The sequence below is a fragment of the Phascolarctos cinereus genome, unplaced genomic scaffold (genome assembly GCF_003287225.1).
Source record: "Phascolarctos cinereus isolate Bilbo 61053 unplaced genomic scaffold, phaCin_HiC Scaffold_7;HRSCAF=346, whole genome shotgun sequence".
NCBI classification, from domain to species: Eukaryota; Metazoa; Chordata; class Mammalia; order Diprotodontia; family Phascolarctidae; genus Phascolarctos; species Phascolarctos cinereus.
The window spans coordinates 49,753,282-49,772,734 of record NW_027556180.1 but is presented as its reverse complement, the minus strand read 5'-3'; the positions used below and the strand labels follow the sequence as shown (position 1 = coordinate 49,772,734).

The following is a 19,453-nucleotide window of genomic DNA, read 5'->3' as shown; positions in this document are numbered from 1 at the left end:
CCCATATTTGTTGTTCAGTTGGTTTTCAATCATGTCCAACTTTTTGTGACCCCATTTGGGGGTCTTCTTGGGAAAATTATTAGAGTGGTTTGCCATTTCCTCCTCTAGCTCATTACAGAGAACTGAGGGAAACAGGGTTAAATAACTTGCCCAGGGTCAACCAGTAAATAACTGAGGCTGGATTTGAATTCAGGCCTTCCTGACTCCAGGCCTAGCACTCTATCCACTATATTACCTAGCTGTCCTTACCAAAAACAAACAAGTAAATGGATAAATAAATAAATAAATAAGCAAATAAATGAATGAATGAATGAATGAATGAATAAATAAATGAATGAATAAGTAAATAAATGAGTGAATGAATGAATGAATAAATAAATGAATGAATAAATAAATGAACAAATAAGTAAAAATAGCTGACAATTTATATTATGCTTCAAAAGTTGGCAAAATGTCTTGCTTATCCACATGATCTCATTTGGTCCTCATGAGAATCCCAGTTGTACCAAGGAGGAAGCTGTAGCTAAAACATAGGAAGCATCAATGGTGAAGTTTGGACTCACATCTCTCCTGACTGTAGGTCTGGCAGACTTTCTACTATACTGTGTTTGTTCATTGTTCTTTTCAGCCATAAACACCAGTCATAATTACCCCTGAAAGAATGGGCTTTGAAAATGAAGGAAAATATCAAAGTTGCAAAATATAGGAGACTAGAGGGTCCTTAGAGGCCATCTGGTTCAACCCTTTGCCAAATTAGAACTCCTTACCACATCCCCAACAAGTGGTCTTCTTCCAAAATCTGCTTGATAGTATCTGGTGATGAGCAATGCACCACCTCCTTCAAGGCTGTTCATTTGACCTTTGAATAATTCAAGTTTTTAAAGAACAACACTGATGCTTTTTGTTGTTTTTAAGATACATTGACAAGCTCAGCTTTTTCCTGAGACTATTATAATAGTCTCTGTAAGTGCTTAATCACTGCTTGTTGACTGACTCTCTTTGACAGGCTTACATCTTTTGTGTGTCTTTCAAATATCTGACTTGATTGATGAATTCATTCTCTGTGAATTCTCTTGGAGTTCTATCAGTATCTACCATCTCACTGAAGTGCCTCCCCCTTACCCCCAATCTGAATCATTCATTGTATTTGCAGAATTTCAATCTTGAGAGCTTCCTATCACTTGAATTTACCTTGAGAAAGGATTAAACCATTGGATGCTGCCTGTTTTTTAAACAGGTACTTGAAATCTGGTCCCTTTAAATCTCAGTGCATTTTAGACTATGAACAGTCTCTTCATTTTCCTGGCTAGCTGCCAGGCCTAAAATGTTCTCCCTTCTCATCTCCCCCTGCTCTCTCTACTTTCCTGGCTTTCTTAAAGTCCCAGATAAAATCCCACCTTATATTCAAGAAACTTCTCCTGATTTCTCCGTAATGCTAATACCTTCTCTCTATTGATTATTTTTATTTATCCTGTATATGTTATATTTGTATGTAGTTGTTTTGTAGTGTCTCCCCAATTACTCTGTGACTCCTTGAAAACTGGGACTATCTTTTGCCTTTCTTTGTATCGCCAGAGTTTGGCATGTTGAAGGTGATTAATCAATACCTATATTAATAGGGTAGCTAATTAGAGCAGTGCATGGATCATCAGGCCTGGAGTCAGGAAGACCTGAGTTCAAATCCAGCCTTAGACTCTTACTAGCTGTGTGACCCTGGGCAAGCCACTTAACCGTTTGCCTCAGTTTCCTCATCTTAAAATGAGCTAGGGAAGGAAATGGCAAACAATTCCAGTATCTTTGCCAAGAAAACCCCAAATGGGGGGTCATGAAGAGTCAGACATGACTGAAACAATTGAACAAAACCAACAATTAATACCTGTTGTCTGATCAACTGATTATTGACCTCTTTCAGGAACTCTTTGATGGGAATTGTCATTTACCCCCAAGTTTCACATCATTTCTACCTCAGAAACTGGTTCCTTCTTGTCATTAAAAAAGTCTAGACTATCAGTTCCTCTTGTCAGTTCCTGTACTTTGTAAGGCATGAAATTATTATTAAAGTAAGTTATGAATTATCTCTGTCTCTCTCTGTCTCCCTCTCCCTCTCTCTCTCTCTCTCTCTCTCTCTCTCTCTCTCTCTCTCTCTCTCTCTCTCTCTCTCTCTCCCCCCCTCCCTCTCCCCCTCCCTCTCTCTCTCTCTCTGTCTCTCTCTCTCTCTCTCTCTCCCTCTCCCTCTCTCTCTCTCTCTCTCTGTCTCTGTCTGTCTGTCTCTCTCTCTCTCTCTCTCTGTCTCTCTCTCTCTCTCTGTCTCTGTCTCTCTCTGTCTCTCTCTCTCCCTCTCTATCCCTCTCCCTCCCTCTCCCTCTCCCTCTCCCTCTCCCTCCCTCTCCCTCTCCCTCTCTCTCTCTCTCTCTCTCTCTCTCCTCTCTCTCTTCTCTCTCTCTCTGTCTCTGTCTCTCTCTGTCTCTCTGTCTCTGTCTGTCTCTCTCTCTCTCTCTCTCTCTCTCTCTCTCTCTCTCTCTCTCTCTCTCTCTCCAATCCTTCAGTCACAAGAATACTGTACTTAAATACCTGACAACCAAATTAATCATCTGATCCTTATAGGTCGTCTATAGTCTACCCCAACAAAATATGATTTCTGTCTTTTTCCTTTCATTGAACCCAAGCTAATTATTTTCCACCATGTTCCCCACCCCTCCAGTTATGATTTCCGTAACTCATGGAATGTAACAGTAACACTAAGGAAGTCGAAAATTATGCCTTGCACTAGAAATTCTAACATTTGTTGCCTTTGTACACGTCTATATAGATGCAAAGGAGGCTGGCAACGTTGGACTTAGTGATAGTAATGCTAAATCAAAGTCCCCAGCTGTCAGTTTGGACAAGGGACCTTGTCTGGCGCAATAAGAATTCAGCGGAACAAAAAGGTGGTCAGTGCTGCTACTGTTCCTCAGGTATTGCTAAATGCCTCTTTGGGTGTACTGGAGCTCCAATCCAATTTTCAGGACTTTGTAACTACCTACCGAAGGATATGATGGGTGTAGAAAGGACTTTACTCAGTTCAACCCAACCAGAAGGGAGGACTGTCTTGCTTTTGCAGAAGGATAGAGAACATTGAAAAAATTCAAAATAACCTGAGAAACTCTTTTGCTTGTTCCTTTATGGTTGTAGGCCAGATTTTTCAAAAGGTGGAAAATATTTTGATTAGCCACAGGCATGCTGGCTCATCTCTTTTTTTTCTCTCCATCTCCTGCTTTCCTCTCTCTTCTCCATATCTGTCTCCCTCTGAGTCAGTTTATATCTGTTTTTATCTGTCTCTGTGTCTGTGTCTCTTTCTCTCTGTCTGTTTTACACACACACACACACACACACACACACACAGAGACGTACCCTTTCCGGAAGAAAAATACCCATAGGAGCAGGTAACAGCTGCAGGAGTTCACACGAGCGCTTCAGAAGTAAAACAAATGGCAGCTTCAGGGAAAGGGTGAATTAGCCCCAGGGTGGAACAGCAGGGCTGAGTTGCTTGGAGACAAATCTGTGAGAAGTGACCTAATGCAACCTGAGCAAAGTATAAGCTATCTGGAAATGTTCCCTCTCCCCCCAGTGTGGGAAACTGCATTACTTTGGCTTTGGGAAAAGGGAAGAGAATTACTCAACTAGTCGAGTTTTCTCTTTTTATTTACTTTGCTATTTTGCTTAAATAAATGCTTAGCTATTGGATTTATCATTCCTGACTGACCTGTTGGTAGAGAGTGAGCTAGAGGGGGTTCAAGTTATATTTGCATAACTATGATTATAACATTCCATAACCTGTATGAAGGGATTCCTAAGTTGAGTAGGACTTGGAATTTTACACATTTCTGAAACCATGGCTCTTACACTGTCTGCTCTTAGATATGGTCTTCCATTAATATCAAAACTCATCTGTTATTTTTTTCTTTCCTTGCTGTTCCTGTTTCTCACATTGCTATTAGCAGGAGATATGGAAATCCCATAGTTCGTAAGGGTTGACATGCTCTCAACTACTAGACACTACTGTCTGAGCACTGTAATGAAACATTACCTGACTTTTGCTGATGAGTAAGCCACTTGGCAAAAAGTTCGAATTTCTTAAGAATGACGCCATGGAATAATTTATCTGTTAGTTACACTAAAGAGAGTAATTCTTTGAATACAAAAGCTGTTTGCAGTTTTCCAGCAGCTGCTGAACCAAACACATTAGCTGCACTGTAATACATTTTTAAGTCATACCAGAGCAGGGATGTCATTTCTTTACTTGGTGATTGATTCAAAACGCACTCATTATTGTAGTACCCTTGGACTGTAATGCAGAACATTATTTTACCATTTAGGTAGTAGAACCCTTTAGGCCATGGAAAACTCCAAATTCCTTAGCAAGACCCTTATCTGGCTGCTCAGGCTCCAGCCCTCAGATCATATCTCTGGAAACCTCCAGATTCCTTAGCAAGACCCTTATCTGGCTGCTCAGGCCACAGCCCTCAGATCATATCTCTGGAAGCCTCCATTGTGAGAAAGTTTGCACAGCATTATCATATCTACACAGAGGGAGAAGGGTGTCCTTGACCAGCCCCCAAAAAACCTCTTCCTCTTGCCAGACTTCAAAGATCCATCCCCCTCCCTGTCCTGTATACTCCCTATATAAACCCTAGCTCAACCCCTGATGGGGGCTGCTTGATTTGGATGTGAATATCCCTGGCAGCCGCGCGCTAATAAAGTCCACAATTTAAAATTAGCTTGGGTCGTCAACTCGCTCATTTCTCGGTATAACATTTTGGAGGCCCCAGCGAGATAGCAGCGTACCGTGTTGCTGCAGAGACCCGCCTGGAGAGGACATCGGCCTTGGGAGGGGGGAATTGTTCTGTTCTGACTTCTAGGGGAGCCGGCCCCTGATGATGTTCCAGGGCCCCAGGACTCAGGACTAGGAGAAGCCTCCCTCCCCGACTCCGACTGTACCTCATTTCGGCCCTCGTGGACCTGGTAACCCTCTGGAGGTAAATGTCTGCAGACCTGTTTTCTGGTGGGGAACGAGTGTCAGACGTGGCAGAGCACTTAGTGCCTCAATCCCCCAGGCACCCCGAGACGTCGGGACTATGCCTGTATCTGGTTCCTGGTTTCTGTCTTAGTTCTGTCGGGCCGTGTCTCATTCCTGGTTTCTGTCTCAGTGTTGGTCTATTAGTTCATATGTGTAGAGATTCTGTTTTTAAGAGATTCTGTTTTGCAATCATCTGCCTGAAGCCACCTCTGTTTCATACTGAAAGACAGGTGTCAGACTGGATTGCAGACAGTTTTCTCCAGGGCAGTTCCTTTGACTTCATTGGGAGGATGTTTAGTGTTCAGGCTCTTATTGTTTGTCTGTGTCTGTGTTCTGCAATAATGGGGGGGGATACGGCCAGTACATCATTTCCCTCCCTTTTGGGTTGTTTGCAGCCAGACAGCCAAAGGCTGCAGCAGGACTCTGAAAAGTTGCCTTCTTTCTCCCCCTCTCCGTCCCCAGGTAACAGCAGCTTCAAAGCAGTGCGTGGATGGGAGAGGGAAAGAGAGAAGAATACTTTATTATTTAGGTTATATGGTTGGTAGAGGGCAAGTTGGGAAGGATTTTTGAAGTGTCAGGTCAGAATTAGAAAGGAATGAGATATGTACAGGTTTTAAGGGGATTTTAAATCATTAGAAAGAAAGGCAAGGAAGTTTAAGCATGTAGGAGAGAGGAGTGTGTGTAGAAAATTTGAAGGGAATATGATTTAGTTGCATGGTGTGACTGGAGGTTTTGAAAGTGAGAAGGTTTTGGGACTTTTGCATGAGTAATAGTTTCTCTCTCTCTGCATTCTAACTCTGGCCAAGTTTGAGTGGGAGACAAAGAGAAAAGTTCTTGTGTACCAGAACATAGACAAATGGTTTATGTGCTGAGGACTACGGCTTGCTGGGTTTAGTTGATATTTTCCCACGAGCCCCAGCTCATCCAAATTGGTAAATATGTGAGGTTTTCAATTTCAGCATTTGTTACACTGTTTTGCACTTAGGTACATTGAAGGAAACTCAGACGAGTGGATTGTTTTGAGTGCACAGTGAGGGCAGTTTGAGGAGAGATGGAGGGAATTATGTCCACCCACCTTTCAGGCTAGATCCCCGGGTGGGTTCTTTTAAAGACTGGTCATTATGGGAAAGAAAAAGCAATCAGAATACTGGTCCAGTACATTTCTAAGCTTAACAAGGGTATTGCATTTGGGAATATATTTTGTCTACCCCTCCAAAAACTAAATAAATAGGGGAGAATGAATGGGTTAGAATAAACTTCCAAATTTTATTGCTTTTAAGAGGAAGTTTCACCTATAATTCTTATCAAATCTGTGTAAACGTTTTCTGTGTTGTGAAATTCCTGAGTAAATGAGAATTCTTGAGATAAAAATTGAGTAAATTTTTAAAAGTTTGATAATATTTGTTATTGTGGTAATGTTCTTCACGCATTATAAAAACTGAATTTTTTTCTGTTTTTGACTAAGGAAATTTGATGTCTAGGAATTCTGTAACAACTAGGAATTTAGTTTGTTATGGTACTTTGGGAAGTTATTTATGTTACTTGAGGACATTTTACATCAACTTAGTTTTAATAAATTCCATTTTTAAAGGTTTATTTTTACTTTAAGGTAGAAAGGAAAGATATCTATCACCTTAAAAATTTCTAACAAATGTTCTTCATGAAAGTTTAGTGATTATTCCTTCTAACATCAGGATAAACTGTAAGCTTTTTTAGAAAGGGAAATACTTTTTACAAAGTAATGTTTTGCAAAATCTTTTTGTATGATTTTTAGAAGGCCTACTAAATTTCCATTTGCAAGCTAATTTGTTGCAATAATTTAATACTGATAACAATTATGTCTTAATCCACTGTGAATTTTCTAAGTTTCATTCCTATGTAAATTGTGTCCTTGAATTGGCCTTAAATGGGTGCTTTCAGAGAAACAGAGTCAATGGTTCCTGCTTCAGGTAGCATAAGAAAGGGCACTGGTCTCAAGAATGTAGGTTTGAAAGTTCAATGCCCCACTCTAAGTTTTTAAGGGGTGGACGTAGAAGTGAAAAAGATAGGACAGCTAAAACATCTTAGCAGATTCTGGAAGTTTTTGAGATTGATCATTAAGGAGTTTTTAAACACCTCCTTACAATCTTGTCACTCCTTTCCCCCACTTCCTCCCCTTGAGTCAAGAGGGTATCTCTGTGTGGGGATCCCAAACAGTGCTGGGTTTCTCTATTAACCCCTTTCAGCCCAGATCAGATTAGGAAGAGAGTGTTTTACCCCCTCTCCCCTGCCCGCAAATTCACCTTCCCCCACCTGGCTATAGGAAGGAAGGGGAGGGGCAGCAGCTACAGCCTGGAAGTATCTTCCAGCACACAGCCATGGGGAGTAAAAGGGGATGGGTCAAGGTAAAGAAGCCAGTCTATAGGGATGGGAGTGGCCCCAGGAGACTGTTGGACCTGGTGAAAGGGTCTAGAAAGAAGAAAGATTTTTCTGTTGGGTCAATTGTATTAGTTATGTTGCTGGAAGGGCAATTTCTTTTATAATCTAGAATGTTAAATTAATTGTGTCTTCAAAAAAAAAAGGAGTCAATTTGGCTGTTGGGGCATTTTATATGATCCTGTTTTGTAACATTTCCTTTTAAATATTGTAATTCAAGGAAGTATAAAATTTTCAAATTTTGTCTCTATTGAAAGGGAATTTTCAGTTGAAATTGTTTTGTTATAATTTATAAAATTTGTGAGATTGTTAACTAAGTTTTGGGGTTATTGTTTTAATATCAAAACCTAAGATTGTTAATTGATTACTTGTGTGTGAAAAGGAGGGGCACATGGCAATTCCCCTTATTTTGTAAACTTGCCAGGATCCCTGGAAACTATGGGGGGGGGGGGTAGCAAGGTCATCTGCCCTAAAAAAAAAAAGTGCAGCTTCCATATGTTTGTTTGACATGTGGCATGGGAAGGAATTTTCTTAATTGAATGGGTTGTAAATTCAATAGAGCGGGAGGGTGTCAAAGTGTCAGTTGAAATTATAGACCAAGATATCTGTGTTTCTTTTACCATTAACATGACATAGCATAGTCTATGTCCATAAGATACCGAGATAAGAAAAGTCCCATTGTTCTGGAGAGTGTTTGGTCCCAGACATCTTGGGCTCAGTGATAACACACAGAAAGAATGTTGGTCAGTTCTATCTGGTCCTGGAAATGGGTGTTTTTGGTTCACTTAAAAAAAAAAAGAATTAGTTCAGGTTTTTGGCCCTTATTGGGGTTCAATTGATTATACTCACCTCAAGATGTTCCCATTGTTTAAAGGAATTATGAGAGCAGTAGTATTTTTCTGTGATCAGTCTCTTACTATTACCAATGTGAGATTAAATTCTTATTATCCAGGATTTGTGATTTTATGGGACAGACATTTACTATTGTTTTGAGCTTTGATTACCAGGGTACTTGTCTGAGTTGTCATAAAGCCAATAGTAGAATGGCATGTGCTGCAGGCTGATAACTGATAAAGGTGGAAGTCTGTGCCTGGGAAGACTTTTGAGGACAACCTTGGACACAGCCTAGATAGGATCTTCTTGACTCTATTTCCCAATTGTGCTATTTCCTTTTTGACAAGGGAAATCCCCACCTGATTAATCCCAGGCCCTGCTTTTAACATCCAGTGACTACGTGATTACCTATCAGATATGACTCATGCCTGGAATCAAATGGAGCTAAGGAAGTTCTTTCCTTCTGATATGATATATGACCCTGTCCCTCTGGAACATCCCTGTGTTACCGTAATAGGATGCAAGTACATTCATGGCCACATAATAATAATATAGGGATAACATCCCCCTAAGGAGGAAATGTTTACACACAATAATAGGACAAAGGTGTAATGTGATAGATGTCTAATTAAATAGGATAGCAAATTTTGAGAAAAGCAATAGGATTAGACTGATATGATTGGCTTCCAAGATGTATCTATTATCTATCATAGCAATCCAAGCTTTAAGCATGTTTAGGTAGGAAGATCACAGTTTTGGATTTTTACACTAAGCCAGAGAAGCAGAGCTCCCTTTTTGAACTGCCTATGAATTAAACCGATTGTACATGAGCAAGGAACTTAATGTTAGTTAATATAGGTAATACTGATTGTATTGATTTGTATGATTCCTGTCTAAGGTTTTCTTTGTTACCCTGATTACATGTAAATCTCTCTTTTCCAAACTAGTCTATTGTGAGCTCTCTGATTGGTTTAATCTGTACCTGACTTAATGTAATTATGCAATTTTGCGAATTATGAGTAAACTTTGTTGTATTGTTTGAACCTAGTCCTGTGTGACTGGGAAAACTGAACTATCTCTATGTGCCTTTAACTAAAGACTTATGAGGGATTCTGGAATACTTAGGAATTTAGTTTCCTTAATACTACTCTGGAATTTGTGTTATTTAAGAACTTTTGTACCAATTTAGTGAGGTTTTATGAACAAGAGTAGAAATGCATGCAAGCATTTTAGGGCTCATTTTGGAAATGTTTAGGCAATGTGACATCTTAGGGTACTATAGAACTGGGACTTGTGTTCTGTGTGTGTTCCTATATGAGTTAAGTTCTTTACAATTCAGGGGTTTGTGAGAATGTTATTTTGTTATTTGGGTAATATCATACTTGTTTAAAGTTGTGTTACAATTAATAATGTTAAAAGGGAAATGGCTTGTGGTTTATCTTGTCCATGTCATCAGAGAAACATGGCATGACTGAAACATTTAAGATCCTATATGCACTGTGTTAAAATGGATTCTTTCATATATCTATGTATGTATTGGGGCCTGTGGATTAATGTAAGGTATGCATATTGTTGTTTGCTCTTGTTTACTATTTAGTGGGGGGTTGGCAGTATGGGTCCGGCTCTTACGGCAGTCCTCTTCCTTGGATGATTCCTTTGCCAAAAACTAAAAGGGGGGAGTAGGAACTCAGGGCAGATGGCACTAATTCTTCCTTAACCAAGTTCCTGCAGGGACTCCAGAAAGAAAACACAGAGGCCACTACTGATCATACTTCTCTTGTGTTTGTTTGGTCCATGTTTACTAAATATTCTTGCCAGATTCCTTTCTTCTAGGGTCGGAGCCATCAACTTCCAGATGACTGTATACCAACCCAAGGTCTCTAGTCCACTGAACCTGGCATTTGAAGTTTGACCCCTCGAACGGGACCCAGAGAGGCAGGGACAGCTCTACGCCCCTTGCCAGCAGGAAGCAGTTTCAGAAGCAGAGACCTCTGCCCCTTTTCACCAAAAGAATTTGGTTCCTATTTGTTTGAGGGGGGGATGATGGGGGCGGGGCCCAAACCAAGATCTTCGCTCTTTGCCTCAAAGGGAATCTGACTCACAGGCCCCAGACCCTCATCTCCCTTTGAAAGCCTTAGCCTTACCTTTTAATCTTATTCAGATCTGGCTCCCTCTTGTCTATAGGCCCCAGAAAGGCCTTCCTTTATCTCCTTTTGAAAGTCCTAGCCCCACCTTGATTTTGTGCAGATGCCTTTCAAACTTCTGCCTTCCTGTTCCCTCCATTATCTATTCCCATTGTCTATTCAATCTCCCTTGACCCCCCTGCATTTCCCTATTCTCCCCTACCCCTCCCTGTTTCACATGCCCCCACCTACTTGCCCATTCCTCCTTTTCCTCTGGCTCCTAGTAGGACCCCTCAGGCAGATCCTCCTCACCCCTCGATTATGAGACTGCTCCGAGCCATCCATGGCGTTGTCAACTCCACCCGGCCTGACCTAGGACCTAGCTGCTGGCTGTGTATGGATGCACAACCCCCATACAATGTGGGAGTGGCAGTTAATGGTTCTGTTTCCCATAGCCCAGACTCGGGAGAATGTCCAAGGAAAAGGTACCTGTCTTACCTCATCTACCACATCCCTGAAAACTTCTCCTTACTCTCCTGTCTGTAATAGTACTGTGGTTGTTCCCCAATCCTCCTCCTCTTTTTATTCAGCACCATCTGGCACTTGGTGGGCCTGTCTGGATGGGATCACACAGTGTGTCTCTGCTACGGTGTTCCTAAAAGAATCTGAGCCTCTATGTATATTAGTCTCCATTATCCCCAGGGTCTCCCTTCTTCAGGGCCTGGAGGGTTGGGAGTACTTCAGTCATGAGGGCAGTGTGTCCTACTGAAGCAAGCGAGCTGTTCCCCTCCTCATCCCTATCCTCAGTGGTGTTGGGGTTAGTGGGATCAACTGCTGTGGGTACCGCTGCCCTAGTCCGAGGAGAGGCCAGTTACCAGGAACTTAGTGCTCAGGTCAACGTAGACCTGTCATCTGGAGCACTCTGTATCCCAACTGGAGAGACAGGTCAACTCCTTGGCAGAGATGGTTCTGCAGAACCAGAGGGGTTTAGGCTTATTGTTTCTCAGGCAGGGCGGCCTTTGTGCCGCCCTAGGGGAGGCCTGCTGTTTCTATGCCAATAACTCAGATGCAGTTCAGGAGCACCTTTCCCTAGTATGGAAAAATATTGCAGACAGGCAGAGGGAATGAGAAGGGAACGAAAATTGGTACCAGAGCCTGTTTCAGACTTCCCCATGGTTAAGCATTCTTATTTCTGCCTTAGCCAGGCCTTTGCTCCTCCTTACTATAGCCCTAATTCTTGACCCTTGTCTAGTTAATCGGCTCTTTGACTTTGTTAGATCCTGTATTAATTTAGTTAAGTTACTGTTGGTTAGAGGTCCCCGTTATCAGACCCTGGTGTCTGCCTTCTTTGCACCCTATAATGAGGCAGCCCCCACCACGTCAAGGGTTTGATGTGGTACACAAAAGAAGTGGGGAATGTAATGCAGAACATTATTTTACCATTTAGGTAGTAGAACCCTTTAGGCCATGGAAAACTCCAAATTCCTTAGCAAGACCCTTATCTGGCTGCTCAGGCTCCAGCCCTCAGATCATATCTCTGGAAACCTCCAGATTCCTTAGCAAGACCCTTATCTGGCTGCTCAGGCTCCAGCCCTCAGATCATATCTCTGGAAACCTCCAGATTCCTTAGCAAGACCCTTATATGGCTGCTCAGGCCACAGCCCTCAGATCATATCTGGAAGCCTCCATTGTGAGAAAGTTTGCACAGCATTATCATATCTACACAGAGGGAGAAGGGTGTCCTTGACCAGCCCCCAAAAAACCTCTTCCTCTTGCCAGACTTCAAAGATCCATCCCCCTCCCCGTCCTGTATACTCCCTATATAAACCCTAGCTCAACCCCTGATGGCTGCTGCTTGATTTGGATGTGAATATCCCTGGCAGCCACGCGCTAATAAAGTCCACAATTTAAAATTAGCTTGGGTGGTCAACTCGCTCATTTCTCGGTATAACAGGACATGAACGCGATATGAGATAATTTTGCCATTTCTATGCATGGTCACTTAGAGCCACAGAATAACTTTAGGATATGCAGTTTACCTTGATTTATGGAATATTGCCAATAGTCTGGCAAATGTATCACTGCCTGGAATTCAGAATTTCTAATTCATTAATTCTTTATAGACTGCATTGCATGGAACAATGTGAGGTGATTTGAAGTAATTTTATTTGTTCCCATAGTTAGCAAATACAGATAACTCAAGACAAGGCTCTATTTAGGTGGTACCTCCTCCTATAGAAAGCCTTTCCTGATTCTTGCCCCCCTATTCTTAATAACTTTTAGAATATTCTTTTTTTCCTTCTCTGTGTACATGCTCTATCTCACCGGTAGAATAAAAGCCCCTTGAGAGCAGGGACTTTCATATTTATCTAGTTCTTAGCATGTAATAGTCACAACAAATAAACAAATGAATGACAATAAAATTTTTGATTATTTTAAATTTATACTAACAAAGAAATATGAACAGAACAAGTAGATACACATTCAGAATGATGAAATTCATTTAGAAAATACTAAAATGATTATGTCTAAATTAACAATCATCCTTATCTTTCTTTTTGGGTCTCAGAATGCCTATTATTTTCTCCTACTAACTATGGCAATCAAGGATTTTAAGGTGGATATTAAAGAATTCTTTACCTCCATTGTTTTTACTAGTGTGGGATTTCCTTGTTTGAACTCTTCTCCAGCTTAACAAGTTCATCTTGAATTCTGAATTTTGGTGCTAGCCTCCTCTTTATTGAACTGAAATTCCTGAAACAAACAAGTATGCTCTCTTTGCCATAATCCAAGCAAGATCATAGGCTAGATGCTAGAACTGGAAGGAATCTTAGAGACTGAGTCCAACCCCCTCATTTTAGAGACGAGGAAACTTGAGAACCTAAAAGATGCAACTTTCGAGGTCACACAGTGGGAAAAGAGAAGCGAGAGTGCTCAGGTGCACCAATTCCAAACACAGTGCTTTTTCATTTGCACTTAATGACAGAACTAATCCTGTTTGCTATCTCTTGTTTTTTTTTCTGTCTAAAACTTAATCAAATAATTTCAGTTAAGCCTAGAGTCTCATGGACTAGACCTGTTATTTCATAAGTGGTCCATCATTGCAAGTTGAAATATATTTTAAGAAGATTTTTTAGGGAATTTAGAGTTTAAGTGACTTGCCTAGGAACACACAACCAGTATATGTCAGAGACTGAACTATCAATGAATTTTAATATATAAAATAGGTATTCAATAAATTTTCAAACATCTGTGTATCTACTTGTTCAATGTACGTGGAATCTTGCACATAATAGACAACAACAGACTTTGCTGATTTTTTTAATATTTATGATAATCATATGATTTCATCAAATTGGGCAAAATCATTTCTTCACAGCTGTATAATGATTAAATGCATTTACAAAGAAACATATGCAGTTACAAAGAACAGGCTTGCAAAAAAGTCTATATGATAGCAGTCATATGTCCAAAACAAATATGAAACAGAAGTAAATTCATAAGACTTACAGTCATTCACTGATAGATAAATGGTCAGAGACATGAACAGGCAGTTTTCAAAGGAAGAAATTCAAGCTATCAACCACCATGACAAAAAAATGCTCCAAATCACTAATAATTAGAAAAAATACAAATTAAAAGAAGCCTGAGGTGCCAGTTCACACCCATCAGACTGGCAAAGATGAGGAAAGAAGAAAATGACAGATGTTGGAGGGGCTGTGGGAAAAACAGGCACGTGATGAACTCTGAATTGGTCCAACTATTCTGGAAAGCAGTTTGGAATGATGTTTCCAAAGCAGCTAAACTGCTCATACTCCTTGACACAGGAATACCATTCATAGCTCTATACCCTAAAAAGATCAAATGAAGAAAAGAACGTATTTGTCCAAAAATATAGCTCTTTTCATAGTAGTCCCCAAGCTGGAAGTCAAGGTGCTTATTCACCTTTTTCTGAAATGACTAAATTTGTCAAAATGTAACCTAAGATAGCATTAAACTTTCATTTACTTGTTTGTTTTGCTGTGACACCATTCCAGCAGTGGCTAGGTGGAAGCTCTTGATGGTAGCACTTCTTTTTCATTTTTGTCTTTGAATTACCAATGCCTAATGCACTAAAAGGCCAATCACATCAATTCCCTAGTTTTAAAGTGTTCATTTTGGCAAGTACTTGGCAGAATCAGAGTTTTCATGCTTAAATAATGAAGCCATTTAAAAATTAGCTTGCTTAAACTAAAATATATTCATGGGCTCCAATTCTATTTTGATAAGTCAAAAAATGCAGGAAGTTCCTTGATTTTTCAGACATAAATACAAGGTAGATCTAGATTGTTGAACAAGTCATCAGGGTCCTCATTGACCTCTGCAGACCTTTTAATTTTGTAATATTTGCTTATTAAAAAAAAAAAAAGAAAAAGCATGAGCTCTGGCAGCCAAGAAGGGACCCAGTTTCTGTATTTGGGACAGAAATATTCCTAGAATTTGAGTTCAATAAATGATAGGAACAGACTTAGAAATCCTGGAGAAAATCCTACAACTGCAGAGAGCAGCATGAGGGCACCATGAGATGCTACTCCCCACTTTACATATGATTGAGTTGCCTCGACTATGTTTGTTATTTCATATGTAGCTCACTCTTCCCACTGATGTGTACATTTGTGGGAGAGTGCACTATGTTTATTTGGGGGGAGCAGGGAGACGTGGTGTTAATATCCTTCTCACTATGACATCTGAGTAAATGCCTTTACTTTGAACTAAAAAAAATACTTATTTTTGCCATATAAATTTCTTAAATACTTTGCGCAAGTGATTGATCATTTATCAATAGAAAATTCAACTCTACTTCGGTTGATTTTGGAAGATTTTGTTGATGTTTTAAATGGAATCACATTTTAACTACATTAAAATTGATTGTTAATTCTCATTGTTCATCTTTTCTAAGTGATCATTCTTTATTCAAACATTCTTTTCTTGAAATGTGAAATTTCATATACTGGAAAGTTAAGCACATCTATATATAAATGAATTACAGTGTAATCTTATCCAAATCTAATTCACTACTCTTTGAACAATAAAATGAAAATAAAAAGCTAAGAAAAGAATACATATGAATTTTGATATAATGATATACTTACTATCATCGTAGAAATTGGTTCCATACCTTAGAAAATGGGAGTGTGAAATCTTTTTAATTTTTTATTGCCCAATAGAATCAATTAAGGGTAAAATAAAAAAAAATAATGTAATTTAAGATGCTTTAAAATATTTTATTGGACCTGTGATTTCATTATTGTTATTCATCTTTCATTTTTGAAGAGGATCAGTGTTATCACAAGGCGATATCTTGACTTGCACATGATAGGGAGTTTTTGATGAGACTCCTTCTGCCAAAACAGATTGGTGCCTGCTGTGAACTTTGTAGCCTGAGACAGTTGCTTGGGGCACTGGGAGATTAAATAACTTAAACAAAGTTATACAGCTGGTATGTGTCAAAGGTAGGACTTGTCACATCTTCCTGTCTCTGAGGACAACTCCCTGTTCATTATATTGCATTGCTTCTCAATTTAAGAATATGGTTTTATTTTGAGAAGAGGATTGCCAAATATCATAGAATCCCAGATCTAGAAATGGAGAAGACTGTAGAAGTCCTCTAGACCAACTCCCTAATTTAACAGAAGAGGGAATACAGGACCAGAGTGGTTAATTGCTTTGCTCAAGGTCATCTAGGTAGTAAGAAGTGGACCTAGGATTTGTACTTATGGCCATGGCTTTTAGGCTCAGCATTGCTGCTTTACATTGTGCATTCAGTGACATGTAAGATCCTTGAGGGTAAAGACTTAATCATGTTTGTCTTTATCCCCAGCACTTAGCACTGAGCAGGGCACACAGTTGTTTGGTTGTTTCAGTCGTGACTCTTTGGAGTTTCCTTGGCAAAGATACTAGAAATTTCCTTCTCCAGTTCATTTTACACATGAGAAAACTGAGGCAAACAGGGTTAAGTGACTTGCCTCGGGTCACACAACTACTAAGTGTCTGAGGCTGGATTTGAACTCATGAAGTTGAGTCTTTCTGATTCTAAGCCCACTATTCTATCTACTACATCACTTAGCTGCCCTGGGGAGCACATTGTAGGCACTTAATAAATATTTGCTGAATGATATTGGGCATGTAGGTGGTATAGTGAATAGAGCACTGGGTATAGAATCAGGAAGAGCACTAACTGTGTCACCTTATGCAAGTTATTTAACCTGTTTGCCTCAGTTTCCTCATCTGTAAAATGAGGATAATAATACCACCTACCTTCCAGGGTTGTTTTGAGGAGTAAATGAGATAATATTTATAAAGTACTTAGCTCAATGCCTGGCCCACTTTAAGGATTATATAAATGTTAACTATTATTGAACTGAATTTAATATTGCTTATAAGCAATCATCATCATAGGAAAACAACTAATAACATTTTTAGGGTGATTGATAAGAGTTATTGCCTTCCTGAATAACAATTTAAGGTCAAGTGAAGAAGTGTAGGAAGAGGGAAAATAACAGAGAGAGGGAGGGAGGACGGAAGAGAGCTAGAGAGAGAGAGAGAGAGAGAGACAGAGAGAGAGAGAGAGAGAGAGAGAGAGAGAGAGACAGAAACAGTGAGACAGAGACAGAGAGGGAGAGTGAGGAAGAGAGGGGGCAGAGACAGAGAGATGGAGAGAGATAGGCAAAAAGAGAGAGACAAGGAGAGGGAGATAGAGACAGACATATAGATCTTGAGGTATAGAACAACACAGAGGGAGATAAGGAAGCTCATTAAGCTCACACAACTATAAAAGGTACACAGCCCAATGTGCTTATTGTTCTGAAAATGTACATGTGGTGTTTGCCAAGGCCCTGAGAAGTAGTAAAGTAACTTTCTCTACAGAAGGCTAAATGTTCTCAACATTTTTCAGAGAAATGCTTTAGTTCCACAAGTTTGAAAGCATAACATTCTCTCTACCTCATTTTTCGTAGCAGTAACCCTATTAAATTGCCTCTCCCTCAAAATTCACAGCCTTGCATCTTATTTTAGAAAAAGGCCCTTCATTTTCATGGAGTAACAGTTCCATCTTGTGGACTTTGCAGAGACTGTCTCTAAAATTTATAAAACCCACATAATATTTTATAACAATATGCAGATCCTTCTAGGCATTTGCTTTATGTGCCAAATGAAAGGAAGCCAAATATTAGGTTTACATTGCAGGTTTTTCACCTATTGTCAAGCAAAGATTACCGAAAAGAGTTTTACAAAGCAAAAGTATACACAAGTTGTGTATTTAAAAAAATACGGCAGCTAAGTTGCATAGCAGATAGAGTGCTGGTGCTGGAATCAGGAGGACCCGAGGTCAAATCAGGCCTCATCGTGTGACCCTGGAAAGGAAATGACAAACTACTCCAGTACCTTTGCCAAGCAAATTCCAAATGAAGGGTCATCCATGACTAACTGACTGAACAACAAAAAATGTAGATAATAATGACATATCTCACAGGGTTTCTGTTGGAATTGTAGTTCTCTGCAAACCTGAAGTGCTATATAAATGCTGGGTATGGCTATTACATGGCTATTTCTGTATTCCAATAATGAATATATTTTTATAGAGCAATTGCCTGTAATATATTAGAGGTTGCATAAAGGTGAAAGTAATAGAGTTTAGATGCAGTGGATAGAGTAGAAGGAATTCTGGTTGTATAGTCAGAAGAGTTGGTTTTAAACTCCGTCTCTGTTATTTACTACCTGTGTGGGTAAGTTAATCTTTCTGGGCCTAAATTTACTCATCCATAAAATGACATGTTTGGATAAGATGACCTCAAGATTCCTTTCTGGGTGTAAATCTATGATTCTGTGAATATCCTCATGTAATAGGGATGGAATAACCTTTGAGGGCCTTGAAGTAATGTCTAGATAATCTCAGCTTTATTACATTTCAAATGACCATGTGGAATCTTGGGGGATGGGGAGAACAAATTCCTGGCTATGTATGACTGAGGAGCTTACATAGTATTGTGATGAAAAGCCTTCTAATTGGCTATGAAGTCAAAATAAACGACAATGCAGGAACTGATAAACTGGAACTTCGTAGATATTTAACAAAGGTGACCCACTCATTTATCTTTCTTTTACCTTTGTGGAATTACTTATAGCTGCAAAGAGGCCAATTTAGACTTGGTTATCTGGGAAAAAAAACTTCCATAGAGTCAGTCAGTGAACCTCAAACCCAGTCGTGGTGACTGTGTGCACATACCTTCTCTTCCTCTTTGTGTCTATTATTTCCTGATCTTTGTTAAATGAATATTCAGGGATAGAAATGTCCAGGAGATATTGTGGGGTCGGACAACCCAGAATTATTATCAGAGATCCTATTAATAGTTGGAGCTGAATTTCAGCAGCAGCAGTGGCCACAGAGAAGAAGAGGTGGGCTGCAAAGGAAGTAGGTATTCAGTGGAAAAATGGTCACCTGAAAGAATGGGATTTCTAGGGAAAATAGTAGTGCTAACTCTGGACTCTAGAAAGTAACTAATCCTCAGACCACAGAGTAACATCTAAGGAGACTCCATGAATTTCAAAGGACTTCTACTCATGAATAAGGATGTTCTCTTTTGCTGTGTGTTCTCTATACATGTACCTCACAATCACTGTACATTCAATTTGAGCCAATGCTCCCCGTGAACCCTCTGTCTGTTGGTTGGAGAGTGCATTCCTAGGCTTTGGGGGGATATCTGTACCAAGCGTTTTTGCTCATTTTCTAATCAAAGCCCTCATCTAAAAATGCTAAGTCTGGTGGGCAAATTGCTCACGGGAAGCATGCAGTTAGGAGCTTGTGGATAATAGCACTAGGAGCAAAGCCTCTTAGGATTACACTTTACATTCTTAGAAAGTAATAACCGCAGACCACTGGAGACCTAAACTACTTGTATGAACCCCAACTCTACTTAATCAGAAAAGTAAGTGTGGTATAATGGATGGTCATTCGCCTCTAGTAAGGGTGTCACTTATTGACTCCTCC

The 19,453-nt window shown here is 39.9% G+C and overlaps 1 pseudogene across 1 annotated transcript in view; it reads left to right on the top strand.

The window, feature by feature from the left end:
- Positions 1–4,332: 4,332 nt before the first annotated feature.
- The window catches only part of LOC110204804 (large ribosomal subunit protein eL36 pseudogene), a 35,074-nt pseudogene continuing 19,953 nt past the window's right edge, over positions 4,333–19,453 (top strand). The window contains exon 1 of the transcript XR_013483418.1: positions 4,333–5,015. The product of XR_013483418.1 is annotated as a large ribosomal subunit protein eL36 pseudogene (transcript). The remainder of the gene's footprint in view (positions 5,016–19,453) is intronic.